This window comes from Macaca thibetana, chromosome 15 (genome assembly GCF_024542745.1).
Source record: "Macaca thibetana thibetana isolate TM-01 chromosome 15, ASM2454274v1, whole genome shotgun sequence".
In the NCBI taxonomy this organism is placed as follows: domain Eukaryota; kingdom Metazoa; phylum Chordata; class Mammalia; order Primates; family Cercopithecidae; genus Macaca; species Macaca thibetana.
In genome coordinates this window covers 40,221,751-40,247,868 of record NC_065592.1, presented here as the reverse complement: position 1 = coordinate 40,247,868, position 26,118 = coordinate 40,221,751, and positions in this window count along the sequence as shown.

The window sequence follows — 26,118 nt, the reverse complement described above, 5'->3', positions numbered from 1 at the left end:
GGATACAAACACAGCTTTATATCATAGAAATCTATGACCACAGTGTAATGAAAATGACATAAGATCTCAAGTGATGAATACATTGCAGGGAGGTTTCCTAGAGGAGGCAACTCTCAGCTTGGCCTTGAGGAGTAAGACTTCAACAAGAAAAGAAAATGGTCACTTGAATCCTCTGTGATTCCCTTAGAAATAAGGTGTGATATGAATAAAAAGTAAAATAAATACTCAAGTTGTAATATTTTCAGGGAATCTGTATGAAGACATCCAGAAGGTAGTTAGCAGTTCCGGACTGTGAGTACAGACATGGAAGCCACATGCCTATGACGACGAGCAAAGTCATGGGGTAGATAGAATACACCTGGAGAAATGGAAGAGAAGCCTGAGTAAGGAATCTTAGGGAACACCTGAGTGTAAGGCAGAGACAAAAGTGGAGACATTAACATGAGCTAAGAGCAGTTGTCAGAGAGAACAGTAAACTGTCAGCATGCCAACAATATATCAGGTAGGATCAAGACTGAGGAGAGGCCACAGGATTTGACATTTAAAAGCCATTCTCAGCCTTCCTAAGAGTAGTTTCAATGAAACAGTAAGTGTGGATGCCTGACTGGATCCAAAGTGTAGATCCCACATTGGATCAAGAAATGAAAGGGATATGGGGGATGATGTTGGGAGCTCCTCTTTATCAGCAAGTGAGATGAACGGAAGATAGCATCTTAAATGGAGATTTGGTGAAGAATAGGATTTTCCTTTTAACAACAGGCAGGCACTATGGAAATTAGTTAAATCAAGTGATTTCTCACCCTTTGGGGGTTTATAGTCCTAGCAAGATTCACAAGAAGTAAGAAGCCTCAAAATGACTAAGTTTGGAAAACTGTGGACACAGTTGAAAACAGAGGCAAAATTTCTGTGAAGCTGATGAAGCTGAAGTTTCAAGACCCTTCCATTGCATGAAATCCTCCAGAAGTTCAACTTAATTTTCAACTTAATTTTGTATTTATGATTTTTTATTGTTTTTCTTAAGGAGGACTCCAAGTCTATAAACACTTTGAAACCACGAAAACGTGGATTGCCACTGACCAAGAATAAATAAAATTGTCACTCTCTTTAAATGTCGTGAGCGGACAGACTCAAAATAATTAATTCCTTACCATTGTAGATGGTCGAGCCAAGGTTGGAATCATGTAAGAGAATGACATAGAAGAAACTGAGTACCTGAGCGATGAAATAATCTGTGCATCAAACCCCTGTGACACAAGTTTACCTATATAACAAACCTGTACGTGTACCCCTGAACCTAAAAGTTTGTTTGTTTGTTTGTTTGTTTTGAGATGGAGTCTCACTCTGTTGCCCAGGCTGGAGTGCAGTGGCACGATCTCGGCTCACTGCAACCTCTACCTCCCAGGTTCAATCAATTCTCCTGTCTCAGCCTCCTGAGTAGCTGCAACTACAGGTGCACACCACCATGCCTGGCTAATTTTTGTATTTTTAGTAGAGACGGGGTTTTGCCATATTGGTCAGACTGGTCTCGATCTTCGTGACCCTTAGTGATCCGCCTGCTGCGGCCTCCCAAAGTGCTAGGATTACAGGCATGAACCACCACGTCCAGCCCCTACAAGTTTTAAAAATAAATAATGGAAAAGACTGATCCGTATGTGCTAGAACAGAAAAAAAAAAGAAAAGAAAAGAAGGGAATGAGTCTAATCTGCAACAGAATGAAGTCAATGGCCCATAAGCTCTCTCTCAACACAATGGCTCCAACTTTGTAAAGTTTCACCCCTTTTAAAAGGAACAATTCTCAAGGATTTTTTACTCATATTTTTAAATACAGTAGTTCTTAACCATTAAGATAAATACATACATACATGCATACATACATACATACATAGTAGAGATCTAGTTACACATGATCTTGACATGTAACTATGGAAAAAATGTAGATTTTTAAAAAGTTGCAAGTTCTAAGTCTGATTCTACTACCAATCCATTTTGTGTTCAGCTTTATTCTACCTTGTAAGGAATATGATTCTTATTCTGTTTAGAGAAACAAACAAATAACTGTCTGCCTGCCTCCAGCAGCTTTAATTTTCTTTAATTTTTAATATAAAATTACTTTGTATCCATTATAGTATTTCTAAGGTTTTGGTATAATTGCTCTATTAGCTTGGTCAAGTTAGTTGGAAAGTTAACTACCATTTATTGTACAACAGTTTACACACAGGAATTAACCATTCACTAAAAGTTATTAAAATATTACCTATAAATCCATCTAGCCAAGGGCATTTCTGGGAGCTAGTTATCTGACAATTTTTGTAATTTTTTTTAGTGTTACTAGATATTTTAAATTTTCTCATTTTAGGTAATTTTGGTAATAGAGTTTTTCCTTAAGAATCATTCCTTTTTATGCAGATTTTTTTAAAACTTGACATAATATTATTCAATAATTATTTTAATAATCTGTATATCTAATTTTTTCTTTTCCTTCAATACGCTTGCCAAAAGTTCATGCCTTTATTGTTTCTAAACAGATAGCTCTTTAATTTATTAAGCAATTCTACAACTTTTCCATTTTATAATTTATTAGTGCTATTGTCAAATCTTGATTGTTCTGAAATTTGAATGTATCTTTCAATAAATGCTGAAGAAATTTGTCAGTGGACATGTAAAGATGTGAACTGAGTCATAGTTGTAGTTGACACATACATGTGATAGTACCTATGCATGGAAGATGTGTTCATTCAGTTGACACCTCAGACGATTTATTTGCATTGATAGCCCAACATGGGGTTAAATTTTAGCTTTAAAATAATTTCTTCAATTTAATTTTTTAAAATGACCTAAAATATCATACCATGTGGCTGCATTGAAATGAAATTTTTTGTTTATGCAGATGATTTTCCATCTCGTACAAGGCAATACAATTAAAGATGGTCAAAGTTAACAGATTTCTCACATAGATAATAGAGCTTCCAAAGCTAGGAATGGGGGTATGACCAATTCTGGCTGACTTTCTAGAGATGCTAATTGTAATCCAGCTATATGTACTTCAATTAAGGAAAAAAATTATTAGTTCAACCCAGTAGAAAAAGCAACTAAACCTCTTTAAATATGCTTTCAAATTAAACTGTCAATTCTAAAGATGAATAGTAGTTATGGCCAGAAGAACAGGAATGAAGAACAGTGTGTCACGACGATGTAACACAAAATTGATGATTCCAAAAAGACATGCAGAAAGGTTTTCAGACTTTGAATGCGAAGAGACGGAAACTAAAAATTTGATTGCAATATTCAAAAAGAAGAAAGTAGTATGCAATTGCATTGATAAGTATATAACACAGTATATTTATTTGCAGATGACATGGTGGTATATAGAAAGTTCTAAGGAATTTACCAAAAAAAAAAAAAACCTACTAGAGATTGATTGCATTTCCATACATTCACGATTGGGAAATTGTATTTTATAAAAACAAGACACATAGTAAACATGCAAAATCAATTATAGTTTTACATACTAGCAATTGGGAAATATAAAACAATAAATTTATAGGATCAAAAACATATAATGTTAACAAAATAGGTGTAAGACTTCTCGCTACACAGTATACTGAAAAATATATCAAAGAGAAATGTTGAAATTGTTAAATATATGAAAAAATAGGCCGGGTGCGGTGGCTCAAGCCTGTAATCCCAGCACTTTGGGAGGCCGAGACGGGCGGATCACGAGGTCAGGAGATCGAGACCATCCTGGCTAACACGGTGAAACCCCGTCTCTACTAAAAAATACAAAAAACTAGCCGGGTGAGGTGGCGGGCGCCTGTAGTCCCAGCTACTCGGGAGGCTGAGGCAGGAGAATGGTCTAAACCCGGGAGGCGGAGCTTGCAATGAGCTGAGATCCGGCCACTGCACCCCAGCCTGGGCGACAGAGCAAGACTCTGTCTCAAAAAAAAAAAAAAAAAATCATGATCATGCTTTAGAAGACTCAATTTTAAGATGTCAGTTATCTCCAAATTGATACATAGGTTTAATGCACTTCCAATCAAAACCCCATAGGTTTTTTCCCCCAGGAAATTAATAAGGTGATTCTAAAATTTATATGGAATTACAATACACCTAGAATAGCCAAAAAAAACTTGAAAAGGGAGAACCAAGACAGAAAAATTATAATAACTAATATCAAGACTCACTATAAAGCTACAGTAATCAACACTGTTTGTGGTGTTGGTATAAGAATAGGAAAAAAGATCAATTAAACAGGAAAGACAATTCATAAATAGATGTATATATGTGTGGTCAGTTGATTTTAAACAAAGGTGCCAAAGTAAATAACTGGGTAAAAGAAAACCTTTCCAACATGTGGTAAAAAAAATAAACAAATAACTAGATGACTGCAATGAACAAATTGAACTTCAATCCCTATCTCACACCAAATATAAAAATTATTATGAAATAGATAATACATCTAGAAGTGAAAAGCAAAATAAAGCTTCTAGAATAAAATATACAATATGTTTGCAACTTTGGCATGGGCAAATATACAGTATGCAAAAAGCACTAACCATATAATATTACTCAGTTGAACTTTATCAAAACAAAAATTTCTGCTTATCAGAAGACACTATTAAATAAAAATGTAAGCTGTAGACTGGGAGAAAATATTTACAGCACACACACACGTATATATGTGTGTTACAAATATTGTGTCTTGTAAATATTTATAACACACATATATAAATATATAAATATATTATACATTAAAATATATAAATATCTAAATATATATTTTATAAACATGTTATAATTATATATGTTATATTTTATAAATATTTATATTATATAATAATACATATTTATGTTATATATATTTACAACATGTATTTTTTATATATTATATATTTTAGAATATGTTTTATATATATTTATATGTGTGTGTTGTAAATATTGTTCATGTGTTATAATATTATAGACATATTCAGAATGTATTCTATTTCACATGTATTTTAATAGTATAGATATATCCAAAATGTATTATGTTTCATATATACTGTAGTATTGTAGATACAGACAGAATGTGTAAAGAACATTTATAAATCAGTAATAAAATAAATACAGGCATACCTTATTGTATTGTACTTTGTCTTATTACGTTTTGCAGATATTGCATTTTTTACAAATTGAAGATTTGTGGCAACCCTGCATGGAGCACATCTATCAGCACCATATTTCCAACAGCATGTGCTCATCTCTGTGTCACATTTTGAGAATTCTCACAGTATTTCAAATTTTTTCATTCTTATTATATTTATTATGATGATATGTGACCATTGATTTTTGGTTTTACTATTGTAATTGTTTTAGAGCACTATGAGCCACACCCATATAAGACAGTGAACTTAATCAGTAAAGGTTTTGTGTACTTTCACTGCTCCACCAACCAGTGCTCCACCAACCCCATCTTGTTCCCTTCTTGTTCCCCAAAACAGCAGTATTGAAATTAGGCCAAATAAAAACCCTACACTGGTCTCTAAGTGTTGAAGTAAAAGAAAGAGTCACAGATCTCTCACTTTAAATCAAAAACTAGAAATCATTAAACTTAATGAGTAAAGGATGCCAAAAGTCAAGACAGGCCAAAAGCTAGGCTTCTTGATCCAAACAGTTAGCCAAGTTGTGAAAGCAAAGGAAAAGTTACTGAAGTATATTAAAAGTGCTATTCCAGTGAACACTCAAATGATAGGAAAGCAAAACAGTCTTATTGCCGATATGGAGAAAGTGTTGGTGGTCTGGATAGAAGATTAAACCAGCCACAACATTAAGTCAAAGCCTAATCCAGGGCAAGGCCCTAATTCTCTTCAATTCTATGAAGGCTGAGAAAGGGAAAGTAGTGGCAGAAGAAAAGTTTGAAGCTATTAGAGATTTGTTCATGAGGTTTAAGGAAAGAAGCCATCTCTATAATGCAGAAGTGCAAGGTGAAGCAGCAAGTGCTGATATTGAAGCTGCAGCAAGTTATCTGGAAGATTCAGTCAAGATAATTGATGAAACGGGCTACACTAAACAACAGATTTTCATTGTAGACAAAACATCCCCCTATTGGAAGCAGATGACATCTAGGACTTCCATAGCTAGAGAAGAGAAGTCAATGCCTGGCTCCAAAGCCTCAAAGGACAGCTTGACTCTATTGTTAGGGGCCAGTGCAACTGCTGAATTTAAGCTGTAGCCAATGCTCATTTACCATTCTGAAAGTCCTAGGTCTCTTAAGACTTGTACTAAATCTGCTCTGCCTGTGCTCTATATATGGAACAACAGAGCCTGGATGACAACACATCTGTTTACAGTATGATTTACTGAATATTTTAAGCTCACTGTTGAGACCTACTGCTTAGGAAAAAAAAATTATTCTTTCAAAATATTACTGCTCATTGGCAATGCACCTGTTCACTTAAGAGCTCTGATAATTAATGTTTTCTTCATGACTTCTAACACAACATCCATTCTGCAGCCCATAGATCGAGCAGTAATTTTGGCTTACAAGTCTTATTAATTAAGAAATACATTCTATAAGGCTATAGTGGCCATAGATAGTTATTCCTCTAGTGGAGCTGGGCAACATAAATTGAAAACTTTCTGGAAAGGATCACCAATTTAGGTGTCATTAAGAATATTTGTCATTCATGAGAGAAGGTCCAAATATTATTAAGAATATTTGTCATTCATGAGAGAAGGTCAAACATGCATAAGAATGTGGAAGAAGTTGATTCCAACCTTTATGGATGACCTGGAGGGCTTCAAAACTTCAGTGGAGGAAGTCACTGCAGATGTGGTGGAAGTAGCAAGACAATTAGAATTAGAAGTGGAGCCCAAAGATGTGACTGAATTGCAGCAATCTTATTATAAAACTAACAAATAAGGAGTTGCATCTTATGGATGAACATACAAAGTGGTTTCTTGAGATTAAAGCTACTCCTAATAAAGATACTGTGAACGCTGTTGAAATGACAATAAAGGATTTAGAATGTTACATAAACTTAGTTGATAAAGCAGCAGCAGATTTTGGGAGGATTAACTTCAGTTTTGAAAGAAGTTTTACTGCGGGTAAAATACTATCAAATAGTACCACATCCTACAGAGAAATCTTGTAAAAGGAAGAGTCAATCAATGCAGCCAACTTTATTGTCTTATTTTAAGAAATTGTCGCAGCCACCTAGGCTTCAGCAGCCACCACCCTGATCAGTCAGCAACGATTAACATCAAGGCAAGATCCTCCATCAATAAAAAAATTATGACTCAGTGAAGGCTCAGATGATTGTTAGCATTTTTAACAATAAAGTATTTTTAATTAATGTATGTACATTTTTAGATATAATGTTTTGGCACATTTAATAGGCCACAGTATCAATGCAACTTTTACATGCATTGAAAAATCCAAAAAGAGTGTGCATCTCACTTTATTGTGGGATCTAGAACCAAACTCACAATGTCTCTGGCTTGCGCCTGTAAATAAAAATTGGAATTTAAAAGTATATGAATAGTCAATAAGCACATGGAAAGGTGTTCAACATCATTAGTCATCAAGAAAAATGTAAGTTATAACCATGATGGAATACCATATCACATTTACTAGGATTAATTTTTTTTAAGTAAATAGCAATTTAACAACAACTTTTGAAGACTTTGTCCATTCTTTATAAAGTTAAATATATACCACAGGTATATACATTGTCAAAGTATATACCTGTCAAAGTATATACCAAAGTTTATCAAATTATACTTAATATCTGAATATTGTATTGCATGTATAGCCTACCTCAATACAAAAATTTTTTCAAGTAATACTTAGCTAAATCTTTATAACTGAAAAGGCCTGAGTTTAGAAAATTTGGAAAAATTATTCTAACCAGTCTTCCATCTAAAGTTACATTTTTAATTTCTTGTTTGCCACAGGAATTATTTAGGAGAGTATCTTGTTTACATGTAATTGTGAATTATTAGTTTTAGTGTATAGTGGTCAAGAATGTAATTTGCATAATTTCTGCTCTTGATCTCTATAAATATTTTTCTTCCAAAGCTAATAAATTTCCATAAAGATCCGATTATCAGTTTAAAACAAGGAAGCCTGAAATATCCAAATAGAGATAATAGATATAGAAAATGGAAAGATATAAGAGTAGAAATGAAATTAGAAAATATTGGTTTTCATATTTTTAATGTAATCTGTCAACAATTAACTTTTCTTTATATTTCAAATAAATTTTCTACTACATATCTCAAAGGAATATTATTTGGTCTGCTTAAATATATTTTCATTTGGAACTGTACCCTTATTAAAATAAAATATTTTTAAGTTCCTTGTATTGCATTGCCTTAAGTATATTTCCTACAAACAGAACTTAGTTGAATTTCACAGGGTTTTAAAAAATAATCTGAGAATTCAGATCTTTTAATATGTAATTTATGTCCATTTTTTACAGCTAAGACTGGCATAGGAGATCTTTATTCTTTCCTCTTGTTTTCTGTTTTCAAACTTTCTTAGTGTTCCCTTTGTTTTGTAGCTTGTTTTTAGATGGACTAGTTATTTTTTTAATTGTTTATATTTTTTAATTATTTATATTTTTATTTTCAAAGACGATTTCATCTAGATAAAAGATTCTGTGACTGAAAAACACTTGACTAGCACATATTTGGACATATCCCTATTTTAATTGGTTTCAGACTAAGGCCAATCTTTTTCTAGCATAAGTTCTCCATTTCTTCAAGCAATTGTTTTCGAGGAGGGCATATATCTCTGAGTACTTGTGTATTTAAAATTTTTTTGTTATTTCACAAGTTACAGATGACTAGGCTGGGTATAAAAGCAGTAAGTTATAACTTTGGTTCTCAAAACTCTATACAATACTCCATTTTCTTCTAAATTTAAGCTTTCACAGTAAAAGCCAGAGAATAGCCAGATTTTTGTTATATTTTTAGGTAGTCTGTTTCTTCTGCTTAGATGCTTATGAAAGTTTTTCTTATCATTATGAATTAAAATTTTTGCCAGGATACATCATTGTATGTGCCTTTGTTCATGGATGTGTCTGGAACACAATGATTTTTTTCAATCTGGGTCTTCTGCTCATGATTTTTTTTCCTGTTATATCTTTAATTATTGCTTTTATTCATTTAAATATTTTTTCAGGAATGCCAATTATCCATATATTTACTCTTGGCTCTTTGATATTCATATTTTTTGTATTCTATGGAGAAAGCCAGACAGTTCCCTAAAGTCCTCCAGTTTATGGATCCTCCACTAAATCCTTTCAGAGAAAAAGTGTTCTCCCTCTGTGACTTCTAAATATTCTGTTCCCCTGTGGTAAAGTATTTTTCAAAGACTTCATGTGGCTTTCTCCCCTTCTTATGTAACTTGAACGATGTGAAATTTATTCTGATTCAGTGTTTATCAGGGCAGGAGTGTTGAAGTACCTTTCACTCTACTTTATTATCCGATGTGCACAGCATCTGGTCCAAGCCTCAGTGGTCTACATCAGTGGTCCCCAGACTTTTTGGCACCAGTGACCAGTTTTATGGACGACAGTTTTTGCATGGATGGGGCGGGGTATGGGGGTCAGTGGCAGGATGGCTTCAGGATGAAACTGTTCCACCTCAGATCATCAGGCTTTAGATTCTCATAAGAAGCACGCAACCTAGATCCCTTGCATGCACAGTTCACAATAGGGTTTGTGCTCCTATGAGAATCTAATGCTACCACTTATCTGGCAGGAGGCAGAGCTCAGGTGGTAATGCTCACTTGCCAGCTGCTCACCTCTTGCTGTGCGGCCCAATTCATAACAGGTCACAGATGGACACCGGTCCATGGCCCAGGGGGTTGAGGACCCCTGGTCTACATGACTTCATCTAATGTACCTCTCTACCACTGAGGTTCCATCAGGCTCCACAAACAGTCTGATTTGCAGTGTACATAAGAATCTACAATTCCAAGCATGCTGTTACCAGCGTTTATTGTTTTGTTGTTGTGGTGGTGGTGGTGTAGTAGTAGCAGTGTTTTGGTTGCCAACCCAACCTATAAGAGCTTTACCTGCAAGAAATTTTCTTCTGAAATGCAATAGGCTTCCACCTGCCTTCCCACTGGTGACCAAAACTGACGTACCACCCAAGTTGTTTCCTGGGCATTTTAATTTCTCTGGATGTAGAATTATATCACAACATTCTCAGATTCACAAATCAATCCACATGGGTAAAAGCCCACCTGCCCACATTTTTATTGGAGCCAATCCTGAGTCTCTGAGTCTGATAATGGACAGACAACACAGAGGACTCCACATACCCTCCCTCCTCATTTCAAAGGGTTTCTATGTCATGTAAAGTTGTCTGTTATGCCATAGAAAGAGACCTGGGTAGGTTTGTCTCAATTTTTCCTTTTATAATTAGTATAGATTCTTCCCCAGTGTTGAAATTATGCAGGTCATTGCTTTTATTATTGTATTTCAATTATTATCTTTTTTCTTTATCTTCATAAGCATTTTATTAGGAAAACTGAGAAACACTTCACCAGGGGCTGCTAGGCAGGCTCCATTTTTAGCTGGAACTCCTATAGCTTCTTAATGAATAATTAAAACATGTCTGGGGAGGATATGCAACAACTAAATCAATGCTAGAGATTATTTGCTAAAGAAGTATAATCTGGCCACCTAAATGTGAAAAGAGAGAAAATATTTTTCAAGAGAGAAATAAAATGCCTAACAACTGACTAAGGTCCCTAATAGAAATGATGACAAAGGATGGTATTCCTAAAATAAAAGGCTTATGCAGAGAGCTCAAGTTGCTCTCCACCCAAGCAGAATTAAGAGTACCATTCTGCAGATTTGGGATTAATGTCACCAGATCGAGTCCTAGCTATAAAGCAGGCAATAACGTTTTGTAAAAAAGAACACCATGTGGCGGCCTTGCTAATCTTCTGGATGAGAATCAGTTGGAAGTTGGCAACACATATTAACATGCCTTGGACTAAAAGGAGTTCTTAACATGACACTGCAGTTTTTAGGGCTACTCAGAATTAATATGAGAGACATGGTCAAATATAGTGTGGAACATGGGTGACTATCAAATGGTTGAATACTAAGTACTTAAGTCAAATGAAATCTTCAAAATTTGGAATAGTTCAAATAAAAGCCCAGAGGTAACTGAAGATCACAGTTGATGTCTATTTGGATGGAGAATAGGAAAAATACTGCTAGAGGAGGGTCCATTTAAGGCTGAATTTGGCCATTATTTTTGAAAAGGATTTAGGTCTAAGTTCTTTAGTTCGAGAATGTAGAGAAATGGGTAGATAGCTCATTCTGGAAGCTGAAACTGCTTCTACCAAGAATAAAATGTTCTCCCATGAGAAATATGAGCTCTCCATGTTTAGAGCCCTAAATAAAGGAGGTCCAGTCACCTTTCTGAGGTCAATGTTAATATCCTCAGCCTTCCAAGAGAGTTTAACAACTCCAAGTTCTTCTCCAGTCAAATGAGCAAAAACTTAACAAGAAAGAGCTGGCCTTCAACATGGCTAAAACTACAGCCTGATTTAACCTATTTTCCCAAATAAGATGTATCATAAAGCAGGATAGGGATACTAAAAGGGGATGGGAACTAAGTGACTAAGACTGGGATAGGATCAAGAGGGTAAGACTGGGATAGGATCAAGAGGTGGGCAAAATGTTTTTAATAGCAAAACCTCAGTACTCTGGCAGCACATAACAGGGAAGCATCTTGTCTGAACTAGCCGGCTTTGCCCTTTCAATAGGAGGGGCTCTGCTAATCCTTGGATAAAATTATTTTAGAACTAGAAGAGAATTTAGAGATTATCTAGTCTAGCCCCCTTGCTTGAGGACACTTGGGCCCTGAGAGATTAAAAGGCTTGCTGGGCTCACGTGGTAAATTAGTTGCAGAAGTGAAATTACAACTCAAAATCTCCTGTTGCTCATTTTGATGTTCTTCTTGCTCCTTTTATGAAAATTCTAAGGGAGGCAGCACGACACAGCCAAAACAGAACTATTTCAACCTTAATTTTTGAGTTCTAGTCTTCTCCGTCCTAGTTTGAGTGATAGAATCTTAGAAGCCAGGACTTCATTTAGTTCCATCTGCTACCCTAAGCAAGAATCCCCAAAATAATAGTAGCAATGAACAACTGTGTGGGCAGCTAGGCTCTTGTAAACCCCTCTCAGGGATGGACCTCTCACTGCCTCAGAGAGAGCTGATATGACTCGGCAGCAGCTTTTCTTGATGACCTGAAATCTGCTTCCCTGAAATTTTTATTTTGACCTCCAAGAAGGCACCTTCTTCTCTTCCACGTGATAGTACTGCACATTTAATTCAACAAATATTCACACAAAGCCTGTACTTGCTAGGTTGCATTCTGTATTTTGGAACTATAAACCTGACATTGCAGAATACATAATCTAGTCAGGAAGATGATCCTTAATTGCTATTAAATATGATAATACATGCATATAATTGCCAGGCACATGTACATACTCAATAAATACTAGACATTATTCTCATTAACTATTATATAGCTATTTCATCATTTCGTGTCCAACCTAAATCTCCACTTTGCTTAAGCATGCAACATAGAATGTGACCTCTAGATCAGGGGTTGGCAAACTTTTTCTTTAAAGGGCCAGACGGTACATACTTTAGCTTTTGTAAGTCATATGGTTTCTGCCACAACTACTCAATCCTGTATTTCTAGCATGAAAGAAGCCATAGAGAATATGTAAAAGATGGCTGTGGCTGTGTTCCAATAAAACTTTATTTATCAAAACAGGCAACTGGTTGCATTTGACCCACAGGCCATAGTGTGCCAACCTCTGCTTTAGATGCTTCACTGTCTCCACCACCCTCATTCAGTTTGACAATGGCTTTCTAAAGTGGAAAGATACATACCTTTAGGGTCTGCCCTAAAGATGGCAGGATCAGTATAAAATACAATAGTGTTATGAATACCATGAGTAGGATACTATAAGCCAATTGCTATAGCTCATGATGGTTATCTTTTAAAGTAACAAGAGTATTTACATTAATTTACTTTTAGTTTAAAGGTGCATTCAAGGATATGATCCCATTTTATTTTATTTGCTGCATCCCATTGTTGGCTTATATTAATTTTGAGGTCATCTAGAAATCCTGATTCCTGAGAGTAAAGATGAAGTATCTTATTAAATCAAAGTTAGCATTCTAAAAAATGAGAAACCTCCAACCCCCTTTCTTCAAATCAGCTTTCAAAATTCTGAAAGGCAGACTTAAATCTACTACCTGCACCAACCCCCTGCCATCCCCCTAACCAGGGCAAGAGATTAAAGGATTCCACCCTAGGAAAACAGGCTTTACAAAAAGATACTGGCATTTACAAATCCCCAGCTAAAAAGCTGAGCTCTTTTTGGGGTGGACAGTGAAGTTTATCCTACCAGTTGTCAAGCCCTGCCTGTAAATACACAGCTTTCAATTAGCTTTTTTAGTGCCTCATTTTTAAACATGATCAGATAGCCAGGGATCACCAGGCATTTCAGCAAAACCTCCAATTTTTTAATAGAGACCAATATAAACATGAAAAAAAGAAGCAGCAGCTCAAATAACTAGAAACAATATGAGGATTTTTAAAAAATCTTCCTATTACCAAAAAGCTATAACTAATATTTTCTGAGAAAAGTTTTTATACCTATTAGATTAATTAAACAATTAGTAGGATGCTATGGAGGAAAGTGATATTCAGATATTCAGAGAATATGAAAAACATTAGTATTTAAAAATATGACAATCGAAAAAGTAAATATAAAACCGGGAAGATAAAGTTGGGAAAGTCATCTAGAAAATAGAATAAAAAGAAAAAGTGAGAGTATCAGTACAGAAGATCTAACATTTAGTTAATAATAGGAATTCCAAAATGAAAGAATAGAGAAAACAGAAGAGAGGACATTATCAAAGAAATAAAGCAGGGGAATTTTCTAGAACTGAAGGAAATTAGACTCTGGATTGAAATGGCCCATAATTGCTCAGCACAACACACACAGCACCTTCAGCAGTCATAGCGCAAGTGGTTGGTTGAAGTATGGAGTTACTCATACAACCAATATTTATTGACTGGGGCCAGGCACTGGTGGTTCAACAACACATAGGAAAGACACAATCCCTGACTTTGAGAAAGCTAGAGGCTAATGGTGGGTCAACCTGCTTCATGTATCCCCCAGAGACTCTCTTCACTAAAAGACACATTTTACCCCAGACTAAGAAGTGTTTGGCTCTTAGTAAATCATAAGCCTGATCCAGATGATTGTTCTGCACCATCATAACTGACAGCCTCACTCTTCATCCTGGGAGGCTGGCAGAAACCTAACTTTCCTCCTCAAGGAGGGTCTTCCTTGCCCCAATTCTCTGAAACAGGTTATATGTAAATACTTATGCCTTCTTTCTGCAGTCCACCATGATAACCGACCTTCCCCCAGAGTTGGCATAATAGTAGAAATCACGTTGACCACAACAACAAACACGTGACATATGGCCTTCTCAAATATCTTTTTTTACTGAGACATAAAAAAGCAAACGAGGATAAATAAATATGTAAAATTCAGCTTAGCACTTTGCTGGCCTTTTTCATACATTATCTTTACAATTTTGTAAAGTACACATTCGTGACCATTTATATACAAAGTTCAAAAGGGTTTCAGTAACCTCCCCAGGGACTCACAGCTAGGTCACTAGATGGTGCAGCTGGAGTCACATCCAAGGCCTCCAATCCAAACCCCAAGTTCTTCCTTCCCTTGTACAGACTCAAATATACAATCAGTGTTCCTCTTAAACTTCCCTCACAAAAAACTTGTGTAAATCCACATCTATCTTAAAATTACCACCTAAATTAATCACTAGTAATCATGCATCACAAATTAATCACTGAATTGATGCAATAGAAAACTTGATATTACCAGGAAGCATATACGAGGTACCAACATCCTGATCTGAGGGAGACAACAAATTAACAGAAAACTCAAGGGGGTCAGACATGCACCACGGTTCTCATAGAGGACTCGTGGATTGTGAGTTCTCATAGCATCTCAAGTTTGGTCAATTATACAGCCTCCCTGGACTTACTGGTCTTTATCTATAAAATGAAAGCTCTAAACTTATTCAACTGAGAACGTGCTGGCTTCCCTTCCAACTATAACATTTCTTCCAAAACTGCAGGACTTTAACTACGTTTTATTAAGTAATCAGTACATATGAAAATTTGTTTAAACTCACCAGTAACCAAAAAGATAAATCAAGAAGTATGTTTGCCTATCAAATTAGCAAATATTTTTAACTTTTAACATGTATTTCATTTCCAAATAATGTTTACTGGGGAAGAATTAAAAATAAAGATGCAGAGAAGGAAAATCACCCCTATTCCTAACAGTCAAAAATAATTACCACTAATATTTTAATGCACATCTTTCCAAAACAACTTTATGTTTTTCTTTCAATTTCATAACCAATTTAGTCCCAAAAACATACTGTGAATATCTTTCCATTTCAATATAGAGCCATATCATCCTTTTATGTGGTTGTATCATAATTTATTTAACCAATTGCCTGGCATTAGATGTCGTTTGTTGCTATTTTTCTGTTATAAACAGTGGAGAGGTAAACATCTGTGTACATACAGCTTGCCTGATTATTTCTTCAGGCTGAATTCCTAGAAGTGAAATTGTTGGCCAGCCTATATTTAAGGCTTGTATTGACTTTTGCCAAACTGTCTCCAGAAGTACATCTCACTCTTTTACCAGCCTCATCTGGACCCGCTATTTCCCATAGCTTCCACTAATACTTGGTGTAATCATCTTAACTTTTGCCAAATTGATAGGTATATCTGTTTAACTTGGAGTTCTTTGTTTATAAATGAGTTAAAAACTTTCGTATATGCTTACCAAACACTTTTACTTTTTGTATGTGTGATTGTTTTATTCTTTACCCATTTTTTCTATTGGGATATTCATGGCACATAAAGAAGAGTAGAAGGAAAGTCTTGTGTAGTCTGAGAAAAAGAGGCCTCTGGTCAGACGTGATTATAAACTATAGACACTTAAAGAGCTGCTCTTGATATAGGAGCCCATGTAGGAAACAAAGTGCGAACTGCCATTTATTATGTGTTAAAACACGAAAACTGGAATTTCTACAAACCAAATAGCCTGAGCCAGATATCAAGATAGTCTGGATATCATTTGAAGACAGTCTCTCATCCATCTCTCTTGTAGGTATCTGGATAGACATGGAATTGTATCCACCCTACTCCAACTCACAGCAGGGGACGAGGGTCTGGGTTTATTTATACCCCATATCTTCCCAGCTAAGTCCAGAAAATGAAGGATGAGTGGAAGTGAATTCTAGTCTTAAATGTTTACCACATTCAAGGGATGTTAGCCACAGCAGAATTGTACTCATCATACTTCTTATTACAAATAGTACCACAGAACTCCCAGAGATATTGCAGGACAAATGAACCTTAGCCACAAATTTTTTGTCAGTGTTTTTTCAGAGGCCTTGGGCCCTGGTTTTAAGTAGAAGTATACCCCTTCAGGCTGTAATTCAATTCTACTCCTCAAGTAGTAGCTGTCCTTTGATGAGTTCACTTAGCCCAGTAATATTTCAGCCATGTTCAAAGCTACATTTATAAGAACAGAATCTAATCTTTTAAATCTGTCCAATACCCTATAGCCCATCATAGCCATATTCAGCCAACAAGTTTCACAATCTCAGAGTTTCAAAGCCAATGAAAGTCTCAAGAGTAGATTGTTGACCATAAAGGAAGTAGGGGCACAAAACTAGACCAGGTCTGTTCACACTTTAGGAAACATTTCAGAAATTACCTAACATCGGCTGGGCATGGTAGCTCATGCCTATAGTCCCAGTGTCTCAGGAGGCTGAGGCAGGAGGATTGCTTGAGCTCAAGAGTTCAAGGCTGAAGTGGGCCATGATCGCACCCCTGCACTCCAGGCTGGGCGACAAAGAGAGAGCCCCATCTCTACAGAAAAGTAAATGAATAAATTGAAAGAAGAAATCATCCAGCAACTATGGGTGAGTGGTCAAGAAGCTTAGGACCGCTGTTTCATAGACAGAACATCACTCTAGTTGCCCATCATTGGTCATTCAAGTAGGAAAGGACATCTCACCTGCCTAGATTCTTCCTCATATATGGGCACAGACTGTGCCAAGGCCCCAGCAGGTCTGATAGACAGATGTGAGTAGTAGTCATGCTACCTTCATGCTAGTATCTGTACACAGGAATAAAGCTTGGACACACACCCATGCTAGCTTATTTAAGAAGAATCTGACAAAGCCCTCCAGTAGCTAGGCACCTAAGACACTATCATCCAAGTAATAGCAGCTAATAGTGATCCTCTCTCATCTTTCTACTCCAGTCTCCCCAGCCAGAAATAGCAAATCCATCCATGCCAAAATGAGGTACACTCATTGCAGCACTCCTAAAGCATAAAAAATTTTCCCATACAGGAAATTTCTTTGGCCTGCAGGTAAACATGACATTTCTCCACATTCTCATTTTAAAAAACACTAACACCTTTGACTACTTCATATTTTTAGATGCCATAAATAAAATCATAGCCAAAATTAAAATGCAAACAACCAACTAGAAAAAGTATTTACAGCAAATATGAAAGAGAAACAGTTCATATATTTGTTGTTTGAGAAACTAATTGGTTAGAAAAAAAGCACAAAGTCATAAAAGACAATGAATCAAAGAGAAAATACAACTATTATAAAATATACACACACAGAGAGGCCATCAAAAATTTTATTTCAAAGAATGTACATTTCTCTTATTATTTGGTTTCCTAACAAAATGTTTTTAATGATTTTTAAATTAGGCCTAGACCACTACCTCTTTTACCACCAGTCCTTCCCCAGCCCTAGGTGTGAGTTCACATGAGCCCCTCAGAGCCCATAGGTCCCAATGTGATAGACCAGGTATATCAGCTTCATTTCTTCTCTGAATGCCCCCTGTCTCTTTCTGTGGTATTTTTTCATAAGGAACACAGGAAAGGGAAAACAAATCTGGAAATCAGGTACCTCATACCTGAAAATATATATTTGCTTTTTCATAAAGAAAAGCAATTCTAACTGTAGAGCATAAAGCAAATGTGTGAAATTGGGATGATGTGAACTGCTTTGCTAAGGATACAATTGAACTTGAATTATGAATTCACAAAATGTAAGCAACAATCATTGAAGAGTGTAGAAAATATACTACTGACCTAGCACCCTGGCTTTCACACTTTCACAGCTTTTCAGAACACAAGAATCATTCACTAAATACTGACAAAAATTCTTAGAATAGAACAGAGAGAAGAGACAGATTTGTCCCTGCCCTTTGATGGGTGTCTTAGCAGGTCAGTGGATTCTCTGATTAGTTGGTTTAATTAAACCCCAAGCAGCTGAGATCTGACCCCTAGAAATAAGGAAAGAACTCCACAGACCAGAATGTATCCTAAGAAGAAACTTCAACTCTAGATAGAATAATCAGGTTAGAAAGAAGTGTTCATTCTAGGCAGGAATCATAGAATTTTTGATAGGAGAAGACCTAACATCTAAAGTGCCTATGTAATGCATGAATGGATGAACATGCAGTTCTCCTGGGAGTACATCACCTTACAATTGTTGAATAGAACTTTCTTCCATGTCATATACTAACTTGAAATCTTCTTCCCTGTTTAACTTTAGACCTAGGTGGTGTTGCACACATCACTTGGAAATCTGTCCTGGTTGCTTCCATCTAATATTGGACCAGGTAATGTTGCTAATCTGAGTGTGACAGTATAAAGAATGAATGGAATCCTGTGAGTGTCCTTTTAATGTGTCCCCACCCATCCTTTCTTCCTCCCCTCTGGCTCAGAGGAAGAGGGTCTCCCCTCTATCAAAAGTTCCTCTTTCCATGTGCACTCTATCCCAGTGGTTCTCATACTTTAAGATGTATCAGAATTGCCTGGAGAGCTTAATAAAACACAAATTAGGAGTTACCATTCCAAAATTGCTGATTCACTAGGTCTTGGATGTGGCTCAAAAATTTGTGTTTCTAAGCTCCCAGGTGATGCTGATGCTGCTAGTCCAGGAGCCACACTCTAAGAACCACCACTCTATATTAGAGGTCAAAAACCTTCTATCGAGGGCCAGACAGTAAACAGTTCAGACTTTGAAGGCCATATATTCTCAGTTGCAACTACTCAACTCTGCCATTGTCGTGTGAAAACAGATAGACACAATACATACATGAGTAGATATTCACTGTGTTCCAATAAAACTTTAGTCACAAAAAAATAGGCCATGGACCAGCATGTGGGCTGTCATTTACCAAACTCTGCACCAGACCCTTGCTGTTCAGAGTTCTACTCTCATCCCTTCCCTTTATGCCCAAGTTTCTTGAACAAGTCAATGCTCATTGTCTCCTCTTCTATACTTCTCATTCTTTCTGCAACCCCCATAATCTGGCTTGTGCACCTTCTATTCCACTGAAATTGCTCTCAGCAGTCACCAGTACTACCATATGAGAGTTTTCAGTCCTTTTCTTACCTACACTTTTCTCTTGCAATGGCTATGTTGACCACTCTCATCTTTTTCAGTTTCCTCTGTTGGCTTATTTGACATGACTTTCTCATAGCTCCCAGCATACTTTTCTTTCTGCTGCTGTGGAGTTTTCCATTTCTCTGACCAGGACCAGCTTCACAGAAGTGAAACCAGTGCAGTGGCACAAGATCCAGTGCTCAGAAGGGCACCTGCATGGCATTTAATGTTTTGTAGTCACTATCTTGAAATTCCTAATTTTATCTTTGAATTTCTGTTTTATAAGTGAAGTCCAATGGGACAATGAAAACATGTGCTGGGCTTGGAGCCTCAGCTCATGTTCCTCCTGTCTCCTACCATTTCCCTGGGTTCTCAGTACCTACTGGTATTCCCCCTTTGCATCCCTGGTCCTGCCTGGTCTTCCCCTCTCCCCTTCCACCTCATGAGTGCTGCCACCCTCTGCCCCTGGAAAGGGCCTGCGTAGTGTTCAAGGAGTTGAGTGTACATTTTATTCCTTCATAACACTGGCAACATTCTGGCACATGTGGCTGGTAATGAGATGGGGCTGCGTGTTGGCACATAAACCTCTTAGCTATCCCCATGCAGGTACTGAGCATGTTGTGACACAGAGGTTTAAAGATCCTTAGGGATCATCCATATGCCATAAGTTAGGGCAGCAGATCATGGATAGAGGAGATGCCCAGCTTGATTTCCTCAAACTTTACTGTTGGCCAGGGTATGGGCATGACAGAAGGGAAGAAGTAGCAGCCTTCAGGCCCAAGCAAACACGCAGGGCTCCCAGGTACTTATGAGGGTCTGCACTTGTCCCACAAGCATTTCTTTGGCCAGCCCCATTGTTGGAGGAATAGGAGGAGATCTTTCCTTTTTCCACCAAACTTCCTGAGTCTGGCTTGAATTTGTCTCTTCTGTATAGCTCGAGGCACCCTCCAGCGATGAGCCATGAAATATAAATATTCTGATATTTGCATTAAAACTTGGCATTGCTAAAGGAAGCCAGTCACAAAGACCACATATTGTATGATTCAATTTACATTACATGTCCAGAATAGACAAAACTACAGAGACAGAAAGTAGATTAATGGTTGCCTAGGACTGGGGAAGAGGATAATTGAGATTGCTAATGGGTGTAGGGGTGTTTTTTCTGAGATGATGAAAATGTTCTAAAATTATATTGTGGTGATGGTTGCACAACACTGTGAACATACTAAAAACCACTGAACCAAGCATTTTAAATGGATGAACTTATTGTATGTAAATTTATGTCAATAAAGCTGTTAAAATTGGCATTGCACAATATAAAGATGAATGATAAAATTCAGCTAATAATTTAAAGTTTCAGTTTTTCCTTATTTGGAATGATATTAAGTAGCAAGCAAAACCACCATGATGGCAAGAGAGAGATCATGGAAGAAATGAAAATACTTTGCAATTCACCTTTAACAGTGCTTTTTTCCCCTGCACTTTGAACAATGGTTTCATATTTTATTTATATTAGCTCTGCCTCTGATCTCTTAAATACTGGTATTTTCCATGGTTTTGCCTGAGCCTTTTTTTTTTTCCACAATTTCTCCAGGCAGACTTATCCAAGCTACAACATGTTCCCTCATGACTCCCAAATTTTATCTCCAGCCCAGACCACCTCACATACAAATATCCAAAGGTATATATCCAGTGAATAGCTCAAAAGATACTTCAAACTCAATGTATGTGAACTTGTACTCATAAGCTGCTCCTTCTCTACATTTTTCATTTTGTTGAAGGACATTACCATCCACTAAATTGCTAAAACCAGAAACACTGGAGTCCTCCTGTTATTTCTTCCTGCCTCCTTTCATCCAACTACTCTGTAAATCCTATAAATTCTAAAACGCAAGCGTCTTCCAATCTAGGCCTTCTTCTTTTTTATGTGAAATTATTATTATTTAAATAATTTCAACTTTTATTTTAGATTCAGGGTGCATATGTGCAGTTTGTTACCCTGGGGAGATTGCATGATGCTAAGGTTTGGGATATGTTTAATCCTGTTACCCAGGTACTGAGCATAGTACCCTATAGTTATTCAATACTCGCCCCTACCTCCCATATTGCCCGCTCTAAGTAGTCCTCAATGTCTATCATGTCTACTTTTGCCAACTTTATGTCCATGGGTACCCATTGTTTATCTCTAACTTACAAGTGAGATTTTAAAAAGGCTTTATACATCTAAGGGACTTGGTTTTCTGTTTCTGTGTTAATTTGTTTAGGATAATGGCCTCTGCCTACATCCATGTTGCTACAAAGAACATGATTTCATTCTTTTTATGGCTGCATAGTATTCCATGGTGTATATGTACTATATTTTCTTTATCTAATCCATGATTGATGGGCACTTAGATTGATTCCACGTCTTTGCTATTATGAATAGTGCTATGATGAACATATGAATGCATGTGCCCTTTTGGTAGAACAATTTATTTTGTTTTGGATATATACCCAGTAATGGGATTGCTGGGTCAAATGGTAGTTCTGTGTTAAGTTCTTTGAGAAATCTCCAAACTGATTTTCATGGTAGTTGAACTAATTTACATTCCCTCCAACAGTATATAAGCATTTCCTTTTCTGTGCAACCTCACCAGCATCTGTTCTTATTTTTCGACTTTTTAATAATAGCCACTCTAACTGGTGTGAGACGGTATTGCGCTGTGGTTTTGATTAGCATTTCTCTGATGATTAGTGATGTTGAGCATTTTTTCATGTTCCTTGGTCACTTGTATGTCTTCTTTTGAAAAGTGTCTGTTTATGTCTTTTGCTCATTTTTTAACTTCCTTGATTAGATGTATTCTAGTTGAGAGGGGTGGTGTTGGGGAGCTTTTTTTTGGTTTTGGTTTTGTATAGGCCCTCTTCTTAATCTCCTCTGCCTCTGGCCTTGTTCATACCCCCATCAAATCTTACCTTGACTATTAAAATGGTTTTGTTATCAGTCTCTTTGTCTTTAACCTTAACCACCTGCAATTCATGGCTCACTTTTTCTAAAATGTAAATCTGACCACGTCACTTCCCAGCTCAAAACAATTAGATGTGTCACCATAGCCTACAAGATAAAACAGAAATGTCTCATCATGTTATACAAGTCCCTTAGATGTATAAAGCCTTTTTAAAATTTCATGATAGTATTTTGATAATAGAGAAACACTGAAAACAACATAAATGCACAATGAAAACATGGTCAAGTAACTTGTTTTATATCAATTTGATGAGTGGACTCTCTTAAAATGTTAAAATATTAATTGTAAAAATAAATGTCAGTTTATTTATGTGGTATTTTATTATATTATATTATGCAGTCATTTAAAATCAGGTTGAAAAATAGTTTACAAAAACTTTTATTTCCATTTTTATGATGGGCTAAGTGCCAAAAGTGACCATCTCTGTTAAGATAAAAAACAACTACCATCTCTGTTAAGATAAAAAACAACTAAAACTAAAATACTAAAACTGAAAGGTAAAAATGTTTATACATTTTAAATTAATGCTATGGAAAGAATATAAAAGATACTGAAGCCAAACTTTAGAAAAGACAGCACTGCAGCTGGCTGTCTCCATTAGAATACTTGCCAAATCAGCTCAATTTGAGTTTAAGTTTTCAAAATTTTCTGGAGATTGTCCCAGTGTGATAAATCAATGGGCAACTCCTCCCATAAAGTTGAGATCTCAAAGGGCTAAGCCCCTGCAGTAAGAATTAACCAGAAACAAACTGACTCCACCTTCAAAGAACTGGTAGTGACAGCCAGCCTTTATGTGGGTTTATACCCACAATTTACATTATTTGATAAGTTTGTGTTTGTTTTTGAGACAGAGTCTCACTCTGTAGCCCAGACTGGAGTGCAGTGGCATGATCTCAGCTCACTGCAACCTCCACCTCCTAGGTTCTCCTGCTTCAGCCTCCCAAGTAGCTGAGACTACAGGAGTGTGCCACCACGTCCCGCTAATTTTTGTATATTTAGTAGAGACAGGGTTTCACTATGTTGGCCAATCGGTCTTGAACTCCTGGCCTCAAGTGATTCACCTGTCTCAGCCTCCTGAAGTGCTGGGATTATAGGCGTGAGCCACCATGCCCGGCCGACTCAGCAGTTGTTGTTGTTGTTGTTGTTTGTTTGTTTTTCAAAATGAAGTCTCACTCTGTCACCCAGGCTGGAGTGCAGCGGGACAATCTCGGCTCACCTGCAACCTCTGCCTCCCGGGTTCAAGCGATTCTCCTGCCTCAGCCTCCTGAGTAGCTGGGATTACAGGTGTGTGCCACTGCACCCGGCTAATTTTTTGTACTTTTTAATAGAGACGGGGTTTCACCATGTTGGCCAGGTTGGTCTTGAACCCCTGACCTCAGGTAATCTGCCCACTTCAGCCTCCCAAAGTGCTGGAATTACAGGTGTGAGCCACTGTGCCCGGCCGACTCAGCATTTTTTTTAAAGTTAAGAACCCAGAAATCGACCCACACATATATGGCAACTTGGTTTATGACACAGCTAGCATTGCAAATCAGTGGGAAAAGAATAAATATTTAACAAATTGTTCTTGGATAATTGGTTATCCTTATTGTTAGGGTTTGAATATTTGTCCCCTCCTAGACTCATGTTACAATTTAATTGCCATTGTAACAGTATTAAGAGATAGGACCTTTAATAGGTGATTAGGCCCTGACTGCTCTGCCCTCATGAATGGATTCATGGCATTATCATGGGAGTGGGTTCCTTATAAAAGGGCAAGCTCGGCTCCCTTTTGCCTCTCTCTCTCTCTCTCTCTCTCTCTCTCTCTCTCTCTTTCACCCTCACGCTCTCTTTGCCTTTTGGCCATGGGATGACAGAGCAAGACAGTCTTTGCCAGATCCTTGACTTCCCATCCTCCAGAACTGTGAGCCAATAATTTTCTATTTATTATAAAATAGCCAATCTGTGGTATTTTGTTACAGCAGTGCAAAATGAACGAATATACTTATTGAAAAGAAAAAAAAGAGAGAGAGAGGCTAGGCATGGTGGCTCATGCCTATAATCCCAGCACTTTGGGAGGCTGAGGCAGGAGGATTCCCTGAGCCCAGGAGTTCAAGACCAACCTGGGCAACATAGCAAGATCCCATCTCTCAAAAAAAAAAAAAAAACCAGAAAAATTAGCTGGGCATGGTGCCACATGCCTATAGTCCCTGCTACTTAGAAGGCTGAGGTGGGAGGATGGCTTGAGCCCAGGAGTTCAAGGCTGCAGTGAGCTATAGATCATGAAAGAGTGAGACCCTGTCTTAAAAAAAGAGAGAGATAAAGAAAGAAAATGTACTTTTACATCACAGTGTACACAAAATCAATTCTATGAGGGTTAAAAACATAACAATGGAAGAGAGAACTATAACATTAAAGAAGACAGTGTAGAAGAACATCCTTAACACCTTGAGGAGAGAAATTTTTCTTAACAAGACTCAAAGGGCATAATTATTCAAAGAAAAGTTTGATAAAGTTGACTATATCAAAATTAAAATTATCTATTTACTACTAGGCACTATAAAGGTAGTGGAAAACAGAATGGGAGAAGATATTTGAACCCACGTAACTCAGAAAATTGATATCCAGAATATATTTAAAAATCTCCCACAAACCAATAAGAAAAGAAAATCCAAGAGAACTATGAGCAAAGGATTTGAACAAGCACATCACAGAAAAGAACCCACATGAAAAGATGTTCTGCCTCATTACTAGTTGGAAAAATTTATATTAAAACCAAATAAGAAAGATTCTCAAACCCACCAGATTAGCAAAAAGTATATCTGATAATATCAAGTGAGCACTGGCAAGGATATGATGCAACCAGCATTCTTACACATTGCTAGTAGAAGTATAATTTGGTACAACCACTTTGGAAAACAATTTGGCATTACCTATATATTTGAAGAGATACACACCAACGACCCGACAGAATTACTCATACATTATAAAGAAACTCTTAGACATTTGTAATAGAAATTGTGTTATTAAAATATTCTTTACATTACTATTTACAGTAGGAAAAAAACTAGAATTTGCCCAAATGTTTATCATGGACAATAAGTTGTGGTGCATTCATATAATGAAATACTTGACAACCATGTAAATGAATACAATATAACGCAATGACATAGAAAACACATAGGAGTTTAATATTGGGTGAAAAAACAATTTACAGATAAATGTGTTCATATTTTTTAGTCCATTTAAATATAGATTAAAATATCCACTAAATTGTATGCTGTTTAAGAATACAAACAAATATGGTAAAATTATAAAGAGAACTAACATACAATAAACACAAGATTTAGGAGGGTGATCACATGACCTCTGGAGGGGTAATGAAGAGGATGAGGTGGGAAAAAAGAACACAGAGGCCTCCAAAGATAATAGCAATGTTCTTTAACTTACATTGAATGATAGGCATATGGGTGTTGATTTATGGTGATTTCGTGTAACTTTTATAAATTTTTGTATATATATTCAACATTTAATACACAGTTTTTTAAAAAGAACATCTGCT